Source organism: Pectinophora gossypiella, chromosome 1, assembly GCF_024362695.1.
Source record: "Pectinophora gossypiella chromosome 1, ilPecGoss1.1, whole genome shotgun sequence".
Classification (NCBI taxonomy): domain Eukaryota; kingdom Metazoa; phylum Arthropoda; class Insecta; order Lepidoptera; family Gelechiidae; genus Pectinophora; species Pectinophora gossypiella.
The window spans coordinates 14,537,874-14,557,480 of NC_065404.1; the positions used below are offsets into that span (position 1 = coordinate 14,537,874).

Sequence of the window (19,607 nt, forward strand, 5' to 3'; positions counted from 1 at the left end):
TTCGTACCAACAAATCAATGTGTTAATTGTCTTAGAAAACTTTTGGGGTACTCACATTAATAGTAAATCTTCGTTAGATCCCGCTAGATGGCTCTCGACACGCAAACCACCTATATCTTTCAATATTTTATAGCTTAATTCTTTTACCTATAATGGTTTCGAAATGAGTACCCTTGGAGCTCTCCATTTGTCCGGCCAAGTATTGAAAGCCATCGGAGACAAATCTTGTACAAGTCACGTCAAGGTTGCTTGCTACCCACCAAAGACCTTGTATAGAATAGACGGATAATATTTTAGAGTGACGATCAAACTATCACAGCTCTCTTTCTTCCCTATGGCAACAATCTCTGTGGAAAAAAGAAACAAACATAGACAAACACCGCTGTCTAGAACGTCAGTGTTTACCGTTTTGAGATGTTGTGGTAGTCAGCTGGATACCAAACCTGCCGTTAGTTTTTTGGTGTTTTGGGACATTATTTTAACTTTTTATATAAACAATCTGTGAAATAGTTATTCATTATGAACCATGGCTTGCGTAGCTATTGGTTGTGAGAGTAGAATGGGTGTTATAATGGAGAACGATCAAACAATGTCTCACCATGGGTAAGTTATCGACCACATAATACATGTTTGTGTGCAAGAAATACATTACCTGGTCTGGTTTTTGTAAAGTTTATTGAGCCCTAAACACGATGCAGACGCATATTTTCAGCAAAGCCGTCACATTTGTACAAATAATTGATTTCACATTTTACGTTAATCAGCTTTGACAGATCATGTACCCAAAGTATTATAAGTAGTGTTGTCCTTTGATATCGATAACATAATATTATGTTTGAATGTAACATCTACATGTTGCGTTATTCTATTCACGTTTAATTTATTTTTCGACCTGTTTCCGATTTGGATGAAGATTACATAAAGATATTGTATTTTCCAGATTTCCTAAATATCCTAATTTACGAAACAAGAAATTAAGAAACAATTAGATTCAGACCATGAAACGAGATAATTCTCTCTTCTGAAGGACGCCTTCTCCTTATTTAAGCCTGTGCTAATTACATTTCGATGTATCTTGCTTTCTATCGAGCAGGATCATCATCATCAGCCGTATGACGCCCACTGCTGGGCATAGGCCTCCCCCAAGGATCTCCACGACGATCGGTCCTGCGCTGCCCGCATCCAGCGGCTTCCCGCGACCTTCACCAGATCGTCGGTCCACCTTGTAGCGGGCCTACCCACTGAGCGTCGTCCGACACGTGGTCGCCACTCCAGAACCTTTCCGCCCCATCGGCCATCGGTTCTCCTCGCTATGTGTCCTGCCCACTGCCACTTCAACTTTGCAATTCTCCGAGCTATGTCGGTGACTTTAGTTCTCCTGCGGATCTCCTCATTTCTGATTCGATCCAGCAGGGAAATACCGAGCATAGCTCTCTCCATTGCCCGCTGAGCGACACCGAGCCTCCTCACGAGACCCATAGTAAGCGGCCACGTCTCACTGCCGTAGGTCATCACTGGCAACACGCACTGGTCAAAGACTTTCGTCTTGAGACACTGAGGTATTCTGGACGAGAAGATATTCCGCAGCTTCCCGAACGCTGCCCATCCGAGTTGGATCCGACGAGAGATCTCTTTCTCGAAGTTGGACTTACCTAACTGGATTATTTGTCCTAGGTAAATGTACTGGTCTACAACTTCGAGTGTAACGTTCCCAACCTGAACTGGAGTGGGTGCGACATGGTCGTTGGCCATAATTTTTTTTTCGAGCAGGATACCAAACAAAAATATTACATAGAGATGCAGTACCAACAATATTCACTCACATATCTCACATAAGGTGAGTTTAAGTTTAGTTATAAGTTTATAGATAAATTTGCAGCTATTTCGTTTTTGTATTCTACATTAGCATGGAAAAAATATTTCAATACAATACAAATATTCTCTATTGCACAAAATAATTAGTATGAATAACTATTTTGGTAATTTTTACCTGTGATTATTCCTTCTATGTGCAATGTGTAAACATGCAATGCTTGTGTATTTGTGTGCTCCACGTTAATATGTGCCATTCTTGCAGGTAAAGTTATAACGACCAGAGCCGACACTATACACTTCTAAAGAAAGTGAACAAGAGGAAATATTTTTTTTTATCACCAAAAGTCGGAATTGTTCAGTGCTTCGTAGTCATTGTATTCTAACTATATTGAATAAAAATCTTATAAAGAAGTATTTGCTTTTATTCTTTAATCGCATTGAGATAATCCCCGAAATATACTAGAAGGTCGTCTACTTCTTGTATCGAGAGCCGATTCGATTTCCGGTCAAGTCAATGAAAAACGTGTATTTAATTTTTATAAAAGGGTAGGTATGTGATTTATAGCAACCAAAGGGTGGCCGCAATGTCGTATTAAAATGATACTATAGTATATGTGGACTAGATGGACCGTCCTCGACCTCCTCGGCCATAACACCTTGCGAAATGACATAGATTCAAAAATGATAAATTGACCTTTAACAAGTTTGTCCATGATAATTACGTTGAATAAGTGGTTCTGTATCTGTCACCGCAACGTACGGTTCTTCTTGGGTATCTTTCTATCAGGGTACAAATAGGTATCGTTTTAACTAATTTACTTGTGGTTCTACCCACCCAGGTATGGATACTAGGTCGTTATTTCTGTATTTAATTAATCATTCAATTTGTAATGTATATTTTTTTAGATCTTGGACTAACATGAAATATTTAGCCAATAATAATGTCGATAAAGACATGGAACGGCACTAGTGGTTCTGATACAAAAACATATACTATAGGTACGTTTCTATAACAAACCCGCTACACGAGTACAAAAGACGTTACGACGATAGTATATTTATCTCTTTTTAACTTATGACGGCTCACATGAGTGCGAAAGACAAAACCTATGTTTTTCTTTCGTCTTAAATATGCTCCGTCTATTCTATACAAGGTCTTTGCTACCCACAAATTTTGTTTAGTATCCAAGTGGTCAAACGCCTGCTAATATAGTTAGAGCAAAAGCAACTAGCAAAGTTTTTGAAAGTAAATAAATTAAATGAGTAAGCTTCACACTTTTAATGATGTTTAACGTGATAAATAATAATGTTTATTGTTCTACATTCTATAAATACTGTAATGGTGTATCTTTGTATAAAATATATTTTTTCTTTTATGTAAATACCTAGCAGAAAAGTGAAGAGTAGTAAGATCTACCTAAAGAAAAATAAACGATTATCAAAATATCACTTTCAGTTGATACAAACGATTCACTCATGCATACTTTAATAACTAGATAACCTTCTCTAGGATTTACAAGAAATCATGAGAACATAATATTAATTAGGCAAGTTACAAAACTAAATCACGCAACGCCATTGCATGCCTCTCACCAATGTAGCGTCCTCAGGGAGTACTAGGGACTTGTGTTAGAATTGTCTATATCAATTATTCTGCATTACTATTTAGCTTTCCGCAGAATTCAGGATAATAGTGGCCATATGTTTCAATTTCCACCCCATAATTAGTGGTGTTTGGTTAGCTTTTTAAACGTGGAAGACATTAGCTTGTGTTTTAGAGAAGTATATTTTCCGAAATTGTTTTATTTGGTCTTAAATCAATAATTTGTTGTTGATTATAATTTATGTTTGTGAATAAATTGCAGATAAATATAGGTACTCAGACATTCTTTATAGTCATTGTTGAAAAAAGGGTAATTGCTAATATTATTTTGCAGGCACTACTGATCATCTACTAAAAGCTATTTAGTAATTTCAATCAATAACTTCTCGCTTTTCTTTAAGATTTTCTAACATTATTATTTATTTGCTGTAGAGTAATAAGGTCGCCATTTGTGCTGTAATATTCCTTATGTATGTTTCGTGTATGTGTATGTAATAAAGAGTAAATGATTTGATTTGTGGAGGGAGCAAGAAAATGTGTCAGGACGGAAGCAAATGGAATTCCACAGTCTCTGCTTACCTCGGTTGGACATAAGCGTGAATTTATATATCTACGTATGTTGATGAACTGAGCACCCACGCCTCACCGAGCCAGTGGAGTCAATGAAGGGTCTAACTTATATACGTAGGGGGAATCGAAGGCTATCTTTGTACAGCAGACAAGTACTTTAAACAATTTTTTGCTTGAAACAAAAAAAAAAAACAAGCTTTATTTTTATAATTATGATCGAAATATTTTTTGCCCCACTCGGAATGTTTCTGATATTTTTAAATGCTATAAAAAACTACTCCAACAAAAGAAAAAACATCAAAATCGGACCTGTCCCTGGAAAAGAAGAAGTTAGGAAGCTCCGGAGCTTTATTGACTCTCAAGCTTTCTGTTAGACCATTCCAATAATACCTTATATTAAAAAGCCCCCATCTGCATCCCTATCAAAATTCGTCGCGCACACTAAACAATTTTACCTACAGAAATTCGATATTGGGGAATCGTTTCGCATTTTTCGTCAGCGTAAAATATTCTCCCGACACACAAAGTAACTGTAGAATGAAAGATGCGAATGATTGATTCTATATAGCGAATGTCACATAAAATATTGATGCTTGCGTGTCATAAAAAGAAACCCTTCTGGGTTTGGGGTCCTTCGTTGACCATCAAAGCTCTCTGCATAATTTTCTGATCCCCCCTTGATTCTCCTGAGCATATATGTAGAATTTTCCGTCTTTTGATAGCGTTTGATGGGTTTTTTTATAGTTTCGGGTGTCAGATATGTCGTATATCTTGGTTGGGCTTGGACGTATTGGTAACTAGGTACCATAGAGTTGTTATTATAGAGAGTTGCCGTGGGAGCATAGTCGGTAGGACCGAAATATGCACAAAACAAGCATATCATATGAGCCCAAAGATCTTCGGCCACTCGACAACCGCTTTCAACCCTACTTTCTTTTACTACATAATCACAATAGCTCTACTGCTTCTCAAATTCCATAGCCACTTTACTGGCAATGTATATTTAAGTTGAAAGGCTGCAATTTCTTCGTTATTTTTCGTAAAATACTACATACAAAAGTAATTCTATCTTCTTATTCGATCGTGTGGGTTGTGAAGTGGATTACCAACCTCATCAACCCCGGTGTCAGGTTTACTATTGAGCCGCCAAAGGCCCCTGACATGACTTATGTAACGACTACGTACTTACATCAGTAAGTAGTAACCGCGACCAACGTCTTAACGTGCCTTCCGAAGCACGGATCTTCGAAGAGTAATTTTGTGATAAATAGCCGATGACATACTAAGATTTTTAGTTTTCCTGTGATGGAAAAGGAATCTGCTTGCATCATAGTTATAATAATACATATTAGTTTTTTTACCCTACAGGTTAGAGAGCGCATACGTGAAAAATATCGAGAAAGCAAAATATTGTAAGCTGATTTTATTATGAACGAAAAACTGTCATTTTTAAAACAACAGAACGTACAAATATGACAATATATTTAAAAAAACAAAACTTAGGACGACCAAGAACGTCGTCGTTAACACTGGGCGAGGCATATCTCCCTTGCTTCTATGATCTATGGTAGGTACCTAGCAACTTTATAGCCGTATGATAGGAAGGTATGGCTTTCGTGCAATTGGCTCTCCTGTTTCCACAGATTAACTTTGATTACTGATTACATTTTTATTTATTTAATTGACTCACCAACAGTTATTATATTATCGTAACTATTTATTTATTTAATAAATCTAATTATTAATTAATTATAAGTACATTGTATTTCATATTGACGAATTCCCTGTTCACATCACGTAAATAAATAAAAAAAAAATCAAAAAAAAATAAAAAAAAAAAAATAAATCTTAATACTAAATTTCACTGCGGGGCACAGGCCTCCCCTCAATCAACCGGATGGGGTATGGAGCATACTCCACCACGCTGATCCAATGCGGGTTGGTGGAGGTGTTTTTACGGCTAATAGCCGGGACTAACGGCTTAACGTGACCTCCGAAGCACGGAATCATCTTCCTTTTCCGGACAATCAGGTGATTCAAGCCTGAAAAGTCCTTACCAAACAAAGGACAGTCTCACAAAGCAAATATTTATACATTAAAAATAAAATAAATCTAAATAATAATTTTAAAAAGTAAACATTAGCTTCGGTTTTTTTTTTTGAGTATATTTTGTCTTAAGTAAATCCTCAAAGAGAGTTTAGTACTGAACGAAATTTTCTAACGTGTATCTACGTAAATATGTTCCTATATCTATTATTTTCATCCCGTTCGAGAATGTAACATTAATATAAAATCAAAATAACACAATATCGTTGCCTTAGGGTTCTTACATACGAACTGCAAGTTGTGTACGGCAGAGGCTACTTCAGCCGTCGCCAGCAGTCAATGCGTCGACGGCTGCCGTCGACGCGTCGGCGAACTGAATGACAAAATGGCGGACGAAACACGCCGCAACTGCAAACGTCGCCACCTGTCGGCGGCAGCCGTCGACGCATTGACTGCTGGCGACGGCTGAAGTAGCCTCTGAGGTTCACAACTTGCAGTTCGTTTTTGAAAAATAAAATTCGGATGTAATTTCTGTTAGCAAAACCTCGCAATAGACACGCTGGTTTCAATCCATGTAAAGTCAATGACCGAACTTATCAACCCAAAACGAAAGAAGAAAAGGTCATAATCTGACTGCTAAGTCTTCTCTCGTGTGAGTTATGTGACCAATGATCAACCTCTGAGCAGCCAAAAACCCGGCATCTGGAAATCATTTCAGATCAAGCGTTCTTCCAACTGGGGTACCAATTATAAAACCAACCAAAGAAAAAAGTTTAAAATTCTTATATACCGAACCCTAGCAACGCCCCAATAATCTCCATAGACGTAAGTGCCAATAACTCAATAATCAAATATAGGTACTCAAATGTATTGGATTCATACAATTTATATCTGAATATATACTATGACGTATGGCTCATAAAATTTACCGTCCTATCACTTAGTATCGAATTGATCTCCATAAATATACGCCAAGGTTTGTCGTATACGCGACACATAAAAATGCTATATCGACTTTTTATCGCTGTAATCACATTTACTTATTTTCAGGAGTTAAGTTTGAGTTACAAAAGGTTACAACACGGTTGGCCAGACCGGTATAGGTGGTGATACGGTTTACCATTTATCAGGTAGGTCTACGCCCCCGTGGTCCAGTGATCCGGAGGCCCCGGGTTCGAATCTCGGTGGGGTCATATCACAAAAATCACTTTGTGATGCCTAGTATGGTTAGGACATTATAGGCTGATCACCTGATTGTCCGAAAAGTAAGAAGATCCGCGCTTCGGAAGGCACGTTAAGCCGTTGGTCCCGGTTACTACTTACTGATGTAAGTAAGTAGTCGTTACATGAGCTATGTCATGAGCCCTGACATCAGGGTTGATGAGGTTGGTAATTCACCATACAACCCACACGATAGAAGAAGGTAGGTCTAACAGAAAGCTCGGTGAGGTGTGAGTACTTAGTTCATCTTATGATGAACATAACTCTGACTACCCCAAGTCGTGACCTTATGTAAGTATAACATCACACATAACTAAGAGCCACGCTTTAGTCGGTGTAGCATTCTCCATGCTACTTTTAGGGGAAAATACGGCAGTGGTTTCCCTCTTACCTTCCGCCCAAAGAAGAAAGTAAGAAGTTTTGTTGTTACTTATAAGTAAAGTCTTAGTTATAGCTTACCCACTTTTTTCTACACAATCACATGCGGTGTTTACTTTTAGAGGTAAATAGTCACTACATTAAGCTTTATTCTTGCTGTAAGTATATATAAGCTGTATTCATCATCATCAGCCCATTAACGTCCCCACTGCTGGGGCACGGGCCTTCCCTATGGATGGATAGGGAGATCGGGCCTTAAACCACCACGCGGGCCCAGTGCGGATTGGTGATTATTAACGACTGCTAATGCAGCCGGGACCAACGGCTTAACGTGCCTTCCGAAGCACGGAGGAGCTCGAGATGAAAACTTTTTTTTTGTGGTCACCCATCCTATGACCGGCCTCTGCGAAAGTTGCTTAGTGTATTAGCTTAGTGTATTAGCTTAGTGTATTAGCTTAGTGTATTAGCTTAGTGTAATGTGTCAGTGTAAGTGACTGAATTAGTAAACGAAAATAAAAAAAATAAAATAAATAGGTATAATTATTATTCTCCTCAGCTCCTCTATATCTACCTATAGGTACGCCAAGATCATAGTCCGTCCTCGATTTGATTTACGTCCCCACCCTGTCACGTTGAAATACCACGTCGCGACAGAGTTATATCAATTTAATCGCACCAATTGAAATTCAAGCGGCACCGCGACGAATCAATTACTGGGGCCCCATTCAAATGCCGCCCCCTAGCTGAAATAGCGCCCCCCAATCCGCCCCTGGCTGATAGAATTGTTATCGAAGAATTCGCATGTGATAGAATGTGAGCCAATATTCTTTGTACGTGTTTTTTTGGCGCCTCCATGCGTGGTGTCGTGAAAGCGTGTGATGGCTATGTAGATATATTGATGGAGCGAGTGCATTTTTCTATTATTTGCTGAAGTATGATGTGAGAACGCCATGAATGTTCAATATATACATGTCGAATTCTCTGTCACTGTGGTAAATACACCGGCATGCTTCTCAATCGGGGAACACCGTTTCAAACCCCGGTACCGTACAGTCATGAGCAATATCATATACCCACTTTAGAACCCTGTCGCACTATCATATTTGACATTTAATGAGACTTCGGTTTAATTTGTCAAATAAGTTAATGTGACAGGGTTTCAAAGTGTATACATATTAGTACTCCTGACCGTACTTACATTATGAGCTATTAATTTCTATTTAAGTGCATTTTTCACTCACACAGTTGGCTGGACCATTATAGATGGCGAAGCGGCTCACCTATCACGTTGGTGTAATAGAAAGTTCGGTGAGGTGTGGGTTCTTAGTTCTTGCGATGTGGGAGCCTTTGACTACCCCAATTGGAATATAGTCATGAGTTTATGTGTTCTCTAGCCATAGAGCCGGTCAATCAGCTCGCGACAACAAACACTTCAGGACCCGGAGTACAAATTGTTCACGATCCGGGGGTCCTGGGTCCGAATCCCAGTGGAGACATATCACAAAAATCACTTTGTGAGCTTTGGTTTCGTTAAGATAGGTAAGGCAGATCATCCATTCGCTCGAAAGTAAGATGATTCGTGATCCAAAAGGCACGTTAAACCGTTCCAACGCGTTGGTCCCGGTTACCACTTACTGTTGTAAGTACGTAGTAGTTACATGAGCCACGTCCGGGGCCTGTTGCAGCTCAATAATAACCTTGACACCAGGGTTGATGACGTTGTTAATTCACCTCATTACCCACACGATAGAAGAAGAAATAAAAGATCCGCAAATTATTACCCTGTACCGTGTCTTCCAGCCAACAGGAGTCTTCTTCTATCTTGTGGGTTGTGAGGTAGATTACCAACCTCATCAACCTTAGTGTCAGGGTTATTTAGAGCCAAAGGCCCCAGACACGGCTACGGCTAGGGCACGACTAGTTACTTACATCAGTAAGTAGTAACCGGGACCAGCGACTTACCTATCAGATATCAGACAATCAGGTGATCAGCCTGTTATATTCTAGCCAAACTAGGGATCACAAAGTATTTTTTGTGATATTTCCCGAACGGGATTCGAACTCGGGACCTCCGGATCGTGAGCACTCATCCACTGGACCACGGAGGCCGTTAGAGAGTGCTATTATGTAAATGCTAAGATTACCGCCGTGACGGTATCGGAATGGCTTCTGAGGCGCTTGATGCGATTGGGCTCGTGTAACTTAATACGCAACTTGGACGCTTTTGTTATAGTGATGTACCCTGACAATATCGATAAAAAAAATAAGTGATGAAAAATTGGAAAGTATTTTTTATAATAATCAAGGTGTTGAAAAGGCCATAGGTCGCCTGTATTACTATTTATGATCGGTCGGAGATCATATTACTAGTGGCGGCCCTAGGGCGGTGCGAGGTGTGCCACCGCACCGGGCGCCGAAACCCTGGCCGCAACCTAACTTCATCGGGTTAGATTGCTCATACCGGGTGTCCGTAAAATTTCCAACCATCTAATTTTATTTTAAGTTAATATACCTGTAATTTTATCCGCTGATAAAGAAGGGTAATCGACAGGCATAAAATTTATGGAACACACGTCAATTTTAGGCAGAAATTTAAAAATACCTTCCAAAATTGTGTATTGCTCAATAACCCGACAGAATTAAGTTGACAGCACACGTCAAACGGGTTGCATATGAGTGAGATTTCTATTTTATTATTAAATGAACAGTTCTCAATCACCTCGTCCCTTTCCTTTTCGATGGATAAGAGTGTATTTGTATCCTAGTTTCATGTCTCTTTATTTATGTTTAAGTTTATCGATGTCGATCAAATACTGTCTCTATTCTCTATTCACCTCTGAAACTCCCGAAAACTCTAAACGGATTCGACGTCTCCACCGTCTTAGTTTTAAACTGTCCCCGCCCCCTAACTCGATTCCAATGTGACTCAAACTTGTCCTCTTTATGCAAATTCTTTTACCAACACAATTTTGCTGACGAAAAAACTTGGTACTAAAGGTACCTTTTAACCTATGTTTGTTACCGCGGCAGAAATGAACTATCCAGGCTACGTTCCCTAAAAATAATATAGTGATAATTACCTATTTTTTCACTACTCGGGTACATAATTATTCAAAAATATAATAAAAAAAATTGCGATTCAGAGGGGTAATGCTGCCAGCCTGTTGGGCACCTATACCTCGATGTGACGCATTGGAGGAGGTGTTTTATTTATAAGATGTGTTTGTTTTGTGTTTAATTGTGGTGATTAAATCGAAAGCTGAATAAAAAGAAAAACATATTGTTGCTTGATATTTGGATCAGATTATATATAGAATTATGTTGCTGCATATATTGCTTCTATTTATTTTGATCAGAATAATAATGGGTGGAAGATATGTTGTGCCTGGGTGTAATAACAAGGGTCATCAATTTATACCCAAAAAAAACAAAGATGCAAGCATATGTCTGTTATCCATTTTAACAGCGCCATCTAAGTATATATTTTTGGGGAATGTATGCTAGAAAGTCACTCATTAGGGCAGCGCGAGTATACAGTGTTAGTGACATCGTAACGAATACTAAGGGGGATGAAGGATGATTCAGACCATAATTCTGGATAAATATCAAGTGGAATTTTCCGTCGCAAAAATTATGTTTTTCTTTACGATTTTTTATTTCAATTTTATACTTTTACAATGACAAATTCCACTTCATATCAACTCAGAATCATGGTCTGAATCATCCCTCAAAGTTTTCGTTACGCTGTATAATCATTATGGGAAATATCGCTTGATCAAATAATGACAACTACATCATCAATGTTTTGTCTTAGTTTAAATAGGTATAGTGCAATTCTTTGCTTGTGTGATATGGTGATGCAGTTTGTTGTACACTCCTGGGCCCTTGACATGCGCAGTCTTCGTAAATGTAAACGTATAAGCTACTAACGCCGCTGACTGAAAGAATAACTTGGGAAATGATCCCTCTCGAGACGCGCTTTTGGCGTCGTGACGAGGATTTCAAGTACCAGATCCGTGTATAAGTCGATTTGTAAAGGCTTAGGGAAATTCAGTCAATACTTGTGCTTACTTGTCACAGACTTGGCAGACGACCCGTGCAAAATTAGTTGTAGTTTGTACGCGTTTTTAAACTTTTCCTTTGATATTTTACGTATAAAAAAAGGGAAAAATTGCAGGGAAGAAAGGAAGGGGTAGACCTAGGAGAACATTTATGAAACAAATAAAAGAGAAGGTGCAGGTCGTGTCGTATCAGGAGGTGAAGGATTTGGCGGGATGAAGAGATGAATGGCGATTACTCCACCGACAAGAGCGCAACTCTTAAATAAAGAGAGATATTCTACGTATATTCCAGTCATTTACGTAGTACGAATACCAAGTTAAAATGTGATACAATTATTCGGAATTCAAAAAGTATTAAGATTGTTTTTTCTGCTTTCTTTTATTTTGATATTGAATTACTTTTCATCTTTTAATTTAATTACTATTAAAAATATATTTAAATGACAATGTAGTAAGTCTTCACTTACCTGTTTATTTCTCTACGTAGGCTGCACAGTACCTGTTAAAAAAAGTATTTAAAAATATTTAACAAGTAAGTAGGTTGGCCCCAATTCCTGCAGACACCTTCTAATTTTATTTAAAGTTATACCTGTCAATTTTAAAATGAATTAGTGAATCAGAGAATAACCCGGGCGGATCAAATAGGTATTTCATTGTTATGCTAATCGTTTAATGTGTGCTGTTAACTTAATAAGGGTAGGTAATTGGGCAATGTAAAAATTTTCGGGAGTTGTTTTAGATTTGTGTCTAAAATTGACGTGTGTTCCATAAATTTTATGCCTGTCGATTACCCGTCCCTTTCCTTTCCGGCGATTAAAAAAGACAGGTACTTACTTATAACTTAAAATAAAATTAGACGGTGTGTACTTGAACCAGCACCATTAAGAATAATAAATAAAAAAAAATAGACTTTATTTTATTGTGTTTTACTTGGATTTTTAGTAAAAGTTAGGTTCCACCGAGTTTTGAACTCGGATCGCTGGAATCAAAGTCAAGAGAGTTCACAATTACACCATGGAACCACTTGACTAAATAATTACTTCTAGTAAAATATCAACATCGTCAATTTAAGAGCCACGCTCTTGTCGGTGTATCATTTTCCATTCTAGTCTAACAAAGGCCAATTCCTTGACTTCCCTATAAGACACGACGTTAACCTTTTCTTTAATCTGTTCCGTGTAAGCTCTTCTTGGTCTTCCCCTTCCTTTCTTTCCTTCTAGCTTTCCTTCTATGATGCTTTGCTTTTCTTCTTCTTCTAGTAAAATATAAATATCATTTAATATCTCCGTTCACCTACCTACCTATATAAACTTATACGCTTTCTTCAGTAATTCCAAACATCAAACCCACCCCTTTACAAAAAACCACAAAACATTTGTAGATTCAAGAACAATAAAGACAATTCAACTGGAAGGCTTAGTAATCCGCAAGTCGTACCCAATTTCATCACGGCGAATATCACTTTCCGATACCCCCCACCCTCACAATACGATCAAATTTATTCAAATTGTACCATGTCGCCACCGCAACGGTGTGACACCTGCTTTATACGCCAGACCTCTGAAAATGTACTCTACACTCTACAAATAACGCTCAAACTTGCACAAAGCCAGGGAGAGTCAATTCTAAGTGCTTCGTTGTATGATTATGGATACGAATTCTTATTCCATTCAAAATAACATCCGTTTCATCTTAGCAGAGGTTCACAAAAGGCACAAACGCGAGCACAAAAGAATATACATGTATATTTTTCTTTGAGACTTGTTCAAGAAACATTACAAGTGTAAAATACAATGTACATCGCATCGAAATGTTTTGCAGCTTTAATAGTGGTGACGCATGAACACCTATTGCCGACCCGACCACTCTCTAGCCATAGAGTTGACCAATCAGTTCGCGGCAACAAACACTTCAGCCGGGTCTGCATGACAACCGCGCCGCGCGCGGCGCGAATTATATTGAGCGCTTCGACCAATAGCCGTTTGACGTCCATCTACGTAGATAGCATTCGTATCGTTTATTACTCCAAGCGCTCGATATAATTCGCGCCGCGTGCGGCGCGGTTGTCATGCAGATTGCAGACTCGGCTGGACCCCGATACCGACCCCGCCGGCGTGGTCGACGATTTCTCCCATTCAACGCTTATCACTATCGGCCCATTAGCGCCCATTAATTCTATGAAATATAATCAGACGACGCCCTGAGACGCAGATCACTGGGCTCAATCCTACTGGGCATTGAATTTTGTACCCGATGAGAGCTCTCAGCGCTCCCTATTCGTCTGGCCAAGTAGTTAATGCTATTTGAGGCAAATCTACAATACGTCAATCAAAAAAAAAGAAAACCATAATGTAATTGTGTTTCACAATTGTAATGTTTATTGAACGGGTCCCTGAAATTATCGATCCAGTTACCTGTGTAGAGCGTATTAAAGAAAATGATAAAGGTATTAAAGAAAATAAAAAAAAAACGTAGCGTTGGTAGGTAGGTACCTATACATACGAGTATTACTGTCCATCTAGTAGTTTTCTAAAGCATCGAACTATTTTCATATTCATAATGGACAGGTAGATTTTGGACAGAGAGAGACTCGAGGCCTTTGAAATGTGATGTTGGAGGAGGATGGAAAGAATAAGTTGGACAGAAAAGGTTACAAATGAGGAAGTGCTAGTAAGAGTAAGGGAAAAGAGACAAATACTGAGAATTATTGATCATCTTGCAATCATCTTGCCTCTTCTGTCCAGAAGAGGCAAGATGATTGGACACCTAATAAGACACGACGAATTCATTAAAAACATCATAGAAGGAAAACTAGAAGGAAAGAGAGTAAGGGGAAGACCAAGAAGAGCTTACATGGAACAGATTAAAGAAAAGGTTAACGTCGTGTCTTATAGGGAAGTCAAGGAATTGGCCTTTGATAGACTGGAATGGAAAATGCTACACCGACAAGAGCGTGGCTCTTAAATTGATGATGATGATGATGAGGTAGATTTTTAAATAAGGAATTCCCAAATTTTTAGGATAAAGAAACACCCACCTTTTATGCTTTATGGGACTCCAACCAAAGGACGTTATTTGAATAATGAGAATATTTTAAAAGTGTAACATTGCATTATTTACTTCAACTTTTATTGTGATGAATTTATTTTTATTTCTTTTTTTATTAAATCTTAATACTAAATATACAATTTATTAATGCCCTGCAAAACTGTTTAAACAGTTTGTCTGAATTGTTTCAATATTTTATCAAGAGTTTAACATTATGTCGCGCAGACAAAAAAATACTTTCAATACGGCTAAGTTAACCTAACCTAACCTAACCTAGGTTCCGAGGAATCCACTTTGAGAATCTCTGTATTATTCAAATTCAAATTCAAAAATATCTTTATTCAGTAGGTAACATAGTTACACTTTGAATCGTCAATTTTACATAACGAACGTCTCATCCGCCTAAAACTACTGCAACTACTGCAGCTTCTCACAACCTGTATAGCCGGGGAAAAGAAGCTGCAAGAAAAACCTCGGCACAGGGCCCTAGACGTTCTTTAAAAAAATAAACATAAAACATAAAATATTGGTATACAATTGAGTAATTTAGCTGCCTAATATTAATTACTATTACTATCTTATGATCTGACACTACTCATAACTCGGAATGACCAAACTGATTGGTTTTAGATAAAATTATCTACGCCGATTTAACAGTTTTTGGTGCCTATAACCACAATAATAATATGACAAAAAAATTAAAAAAATATATTGTACTAATACAGTAAGTATAATCAACCGAAAACGCCTGATAATATTGTATTATAAATAAAGCAGGTATGACAAATTTCACAGCGGAACTTTACAGGCTATAATTTTTTTAATCAGTCAATACTTTCAAACTATTTTAAAATACCTCAATCAATGTAAATCGACTCACACGCAGCCAACCAAACGTCACAATGACATTGAAATTAAAATTTCCTCAGTATAAAAAGTCAGGTTCCACCGAGATTTGAACTCGGATCGCTGGATTCAAAGTCCAGAGTGCTAACCATTACACCATGGAACCGTATATCTTCACTGCGCAAATTCGCTTACGCTATCTGTCTCGAATATTTTACTGACGTCATTTGGTCACGATTTGGGGTCAGGCAGACGCGCAGTGAAAGGTCTAATACGTAGCACTCAATATAATGTTGATATGAATGTTGCGAAACTACTATTTAGTTGCTAAGGGGCATTGACATTATTTCTTTTATAAAAAATATTTCGTATAATATTAATTTTGATTGGTAATAAATTATAATAAATATAAGTATTATTTTTATTTGGATTTACTATTATTTTCCACATCATATTTTATTTTATTTTTATTTTATATTCAGCTAATACCATGAAAATTATCGTATTTTTTTTAAGATAAGAAGTTTGGTGACGTCATGTCTGTAAATTATAAATACACCTAACTTTATTGATAACGTGATAACTCGAGAGTAGGTACGTAACTATGATTTCAATAAAAAATATTTTTATTATGTTACTAAATATTTTAGGCGTATACACAACTTATACATTGTAATTTACTATTACACTAAAATGATAGTTCATTGTGCTAATTCATATAGACACCATCTAAATTTATTTTAATTTTCTTATCCGCCGAAAAGGAAAAAGAGAATGAGGGAATAACCCGGGCGAATCAAATAGGTACTTCACTGGTATGCAACCCGAATGACGTGTGCTGCCAATTTAATTCTGTCAGATTATTGACTAATGTAATTTTTTTAGAGGTTTACATGAAAATTTCTGATGACGTCATCAGAAGAATTTGTCGCGTAATGTTACTGGAACTTTTCAAATTGAGAACTGAAAAATCGACGTTATCTCTGTCCGATGAACGTCGATTCTATTGTGTGCCAGCCCTATCGACAACCTTCCTATCAATATTATTATTGCATATGGCAAAAAATATCCTGCGTGGATCATATATATTATCTAAATTAAGCTCCCTCAACCAAGTCTCTGCCGCATCCGTCACACAATGCAGCTCGGCTATGCCACCTAGGAACCAGTGTAGAGGACCCTCGTTAAGAGAGTTTAAGACATTACTGGCTGATTACCATATTGTCCGAAAGTAAGATGATCCGTGCTTCGGAAGGCACGTTAAGCCGTTGGTCCCGGTTACTACGTACTGATGTAAGTAAGTAGTCGTTACATGAGCCATTTCAGGGGCCTTTGGCGGCTCTATAGTAACCTGACACCAGGGCTGATGAGGTTGGTACTCCACCTTACAACCCACACGACAGGTAGTTCGACTTCCTGTAGTTGGTCCTATACCTCTTCAGTCGGGTCTAGATTTTTAATTTGGTGTCAAAGCCAGGAATCTTTCGTATGGGATCTCCTACCTAAACCTTATATCCTTCATCCTTTATTAAAAATAGGGAATATTCTAAACCCATCTGTCTTAACATTCTCGTAGTTCGAGACCCAATAAATTTTCTATCTCCCAATAACAATTTCCACGAAATCATCTGCTCGTAATCGTAATGACAACATAAATCCACCAGGGCCGCACTCGGAAATCTTCATACAATCTCGTGGGGCACAATCATCGCGGGCGGGATCGCAAGCGCATCTATTATTCAAAATACTGATTGCGTCTGAGACGCATGTGGATGTTGCTGAATAATATATGGGTGGCGATTTTGACCGCGTCAGGGGCGGACTCAGGCTGATAAAAACATTTTTTTTAACTGAAAGCGATTTTTGTAAATAATTTTCGTTTTTTCTGCATTACATGGATTAGTTAGGGGGTGTTCGAGCGCCGGAAGTCAATGTCATAGCCGGAAATTTAAAAAAATATCCCATTTTTTTTGTCTTTTTACAAATATTCAACAGGTATTTATTTGTCGCCAACATAACGCAAGTCCTATCTGGATATTTCCAAAAGGACAAAAAAATATCAGGATATTTTTACGTTACATGGATATTAGGGTCTTTTTAAAGAGATAATGAGAATGATCTATCAAATTGACTTATGCCGATGAAGAAGGCATCGCGACAAACCTGTTTTATTTTTAGCCATGTTTAAAACCAATGTTGTAATATTATAAATAAAAAATAAATGTAAAAAGTCAGGTTCCACCGAGATTTGAACTCGGATCGCTGGATTCAAAGTCCAGAGTGCTCACCATTACACCATGGAACCGCTTGATAAGAAGATCAATTTCAAAAAGTACTACACAATAAATTAACCGAGTATTACAATAATGGGCGTTATTTATTCAAGTGTCATTTCTATAGGATGCTCACTGGTTTTAAACAATACATGAAAACTGATACTGACCCCGACTCCGGCAGACACATCCTAATTTTATTTAAAGTTATACCTGTCACTTTCTTATACGCCGAAAAAGAATGGGACGGATGATTGGCAACTGTGAATTTTAAAATGAATGAATAACCCGGGCGAATAAAATAGGCATCTCGCTAATATGCGCATAATATGCAATATGCAACCAGGTTGATGTGTGCTGTCGACTTAATTCTGTCGGGTTATTAGCCAATACAAAATTTTGGAAGTTTTTTAAATTCCTTCCTAAAATTGACGCGTGTTCCATAAATTTTATGCCTGTCGATTACCCGTCCTTTTCTGTTTCAGCGGATAAGAAAATGACAGGTATAACTTAAAATAAAATCAGACAGTGTGTAGAGGAACCAGTACCATTATATAATTTATGGTTGATTATTGCATCTATTTAGGTAATGTTAAATGTAAATGAGGTGTAATATACCTACTGTACAAATAAAAAAAATACATACTTACTGAAATTCATGAAAAACTTTTGTTTTTATAGCAATCACTCGTGCTGGGGGAAATAAGTCCCGTCCTATACAATTTTTTTTAGATATAACCATCTCTTTATAATTTTTTTCACCTATTTGGTACGCCTTTAAAACAGACATAATTCACGAAATGATCGTTCAAGTTCTACGTGATGACTTTACAGCAATCATTATCCTCATGCCCTTATCCATTCACACACATCTAAGTGGAGTCATCACAGAAGGGTAGCTTATAAGGGAAGAGAGGAAGGGGAAGACCAAGAAGAGCTTATATGGAACAGATTAAAGAGAAGGCGAACGTCGTGTCTTATAAGGAAGTGAAAGAATGGCCTTTGATAGACAAGAATGGAGAATGCAACACCGACAAGAACGTGCCCATTACATACTTAAATTCACGCTTATTTCCCACCGGGGTAAGCAGAGACTATTGAATTACATTAACCACACACACACACACACACAGATTCACACGACACCACATTTTTTTAACGTGGCTACTAATGATGGTGAACCTGAGTACGACCCTGGACTACAATAGCCGCGGTCCCCAGCCAGTCCGGTACTGCGTGCTAACAGCCGTTTAGAGTCCCTGGGGTCCCACGGCCACGTTTGTATCTAAATCTAACAATGTTTGGCGACCTCTGTCCGAATGTCGTAATCAAGTAGGACCCTGATTAATTTTTCACGCCGGATTTTTTTAACACAGAATAGAATTGAAAATCCGGTCAGTTTTTTCGGTCGGTTTTTGATCATGTATCTGTACCTAGCGATTGACCATGGCCTGCGTTTTAACGAATATATTAACTAATTAGTTCTATATTTGTTTTATCGAAATATGTATAATACACAATTTGTTCCGTTTTAGTTTATATAAAAAAATACTTCTCCTGTAACAGTTAGCCAGCGATGTACTTTTGAATTACGCACTTTGAAAAAAACAAAATCTAGATAGGCGATTAGTTCTACATTAACTCTAATTACTTATCTACTTTTTACTTATAAAATTCATTACTTTAAGTTAAAAAGAAAATATAAAGGAAAGTAAAGCTAGCGATGTATTGTAAAATAAATTATTA

At 37.7% G+C, this 19,607-nt stretch overlaps 2 non-coding genes across 2 annotated transcripts; both read right to left on the bottom strand.

The window, feature by feature from the left end:
- Positions 1-15,682: 15,682 nt before the first annotated feature.
- On the bottom strand, positions 15,683-15,754 carry Trnaq-uug (transfer RNA glutamine (anticodon UUG)). The gene has a single exon. It is a non-coding gene; the product is annotated as a tRNA-Gln (tRNA).
- Positions 15,755-17,821: 2,067 nt separating this feature from the next.
- On the bottom strand, positions 17,822-17,893 carry Trnaq-uug (transfer RNA glutamine (anticodon UUG)). The gene has a single exon. It is a non-coding gene; the product is annotated as a tRNA-Gln (tRNA).
- Between the last annotated feature and the right edge of the window lie 1,714 nt (positions 17,894-19,607).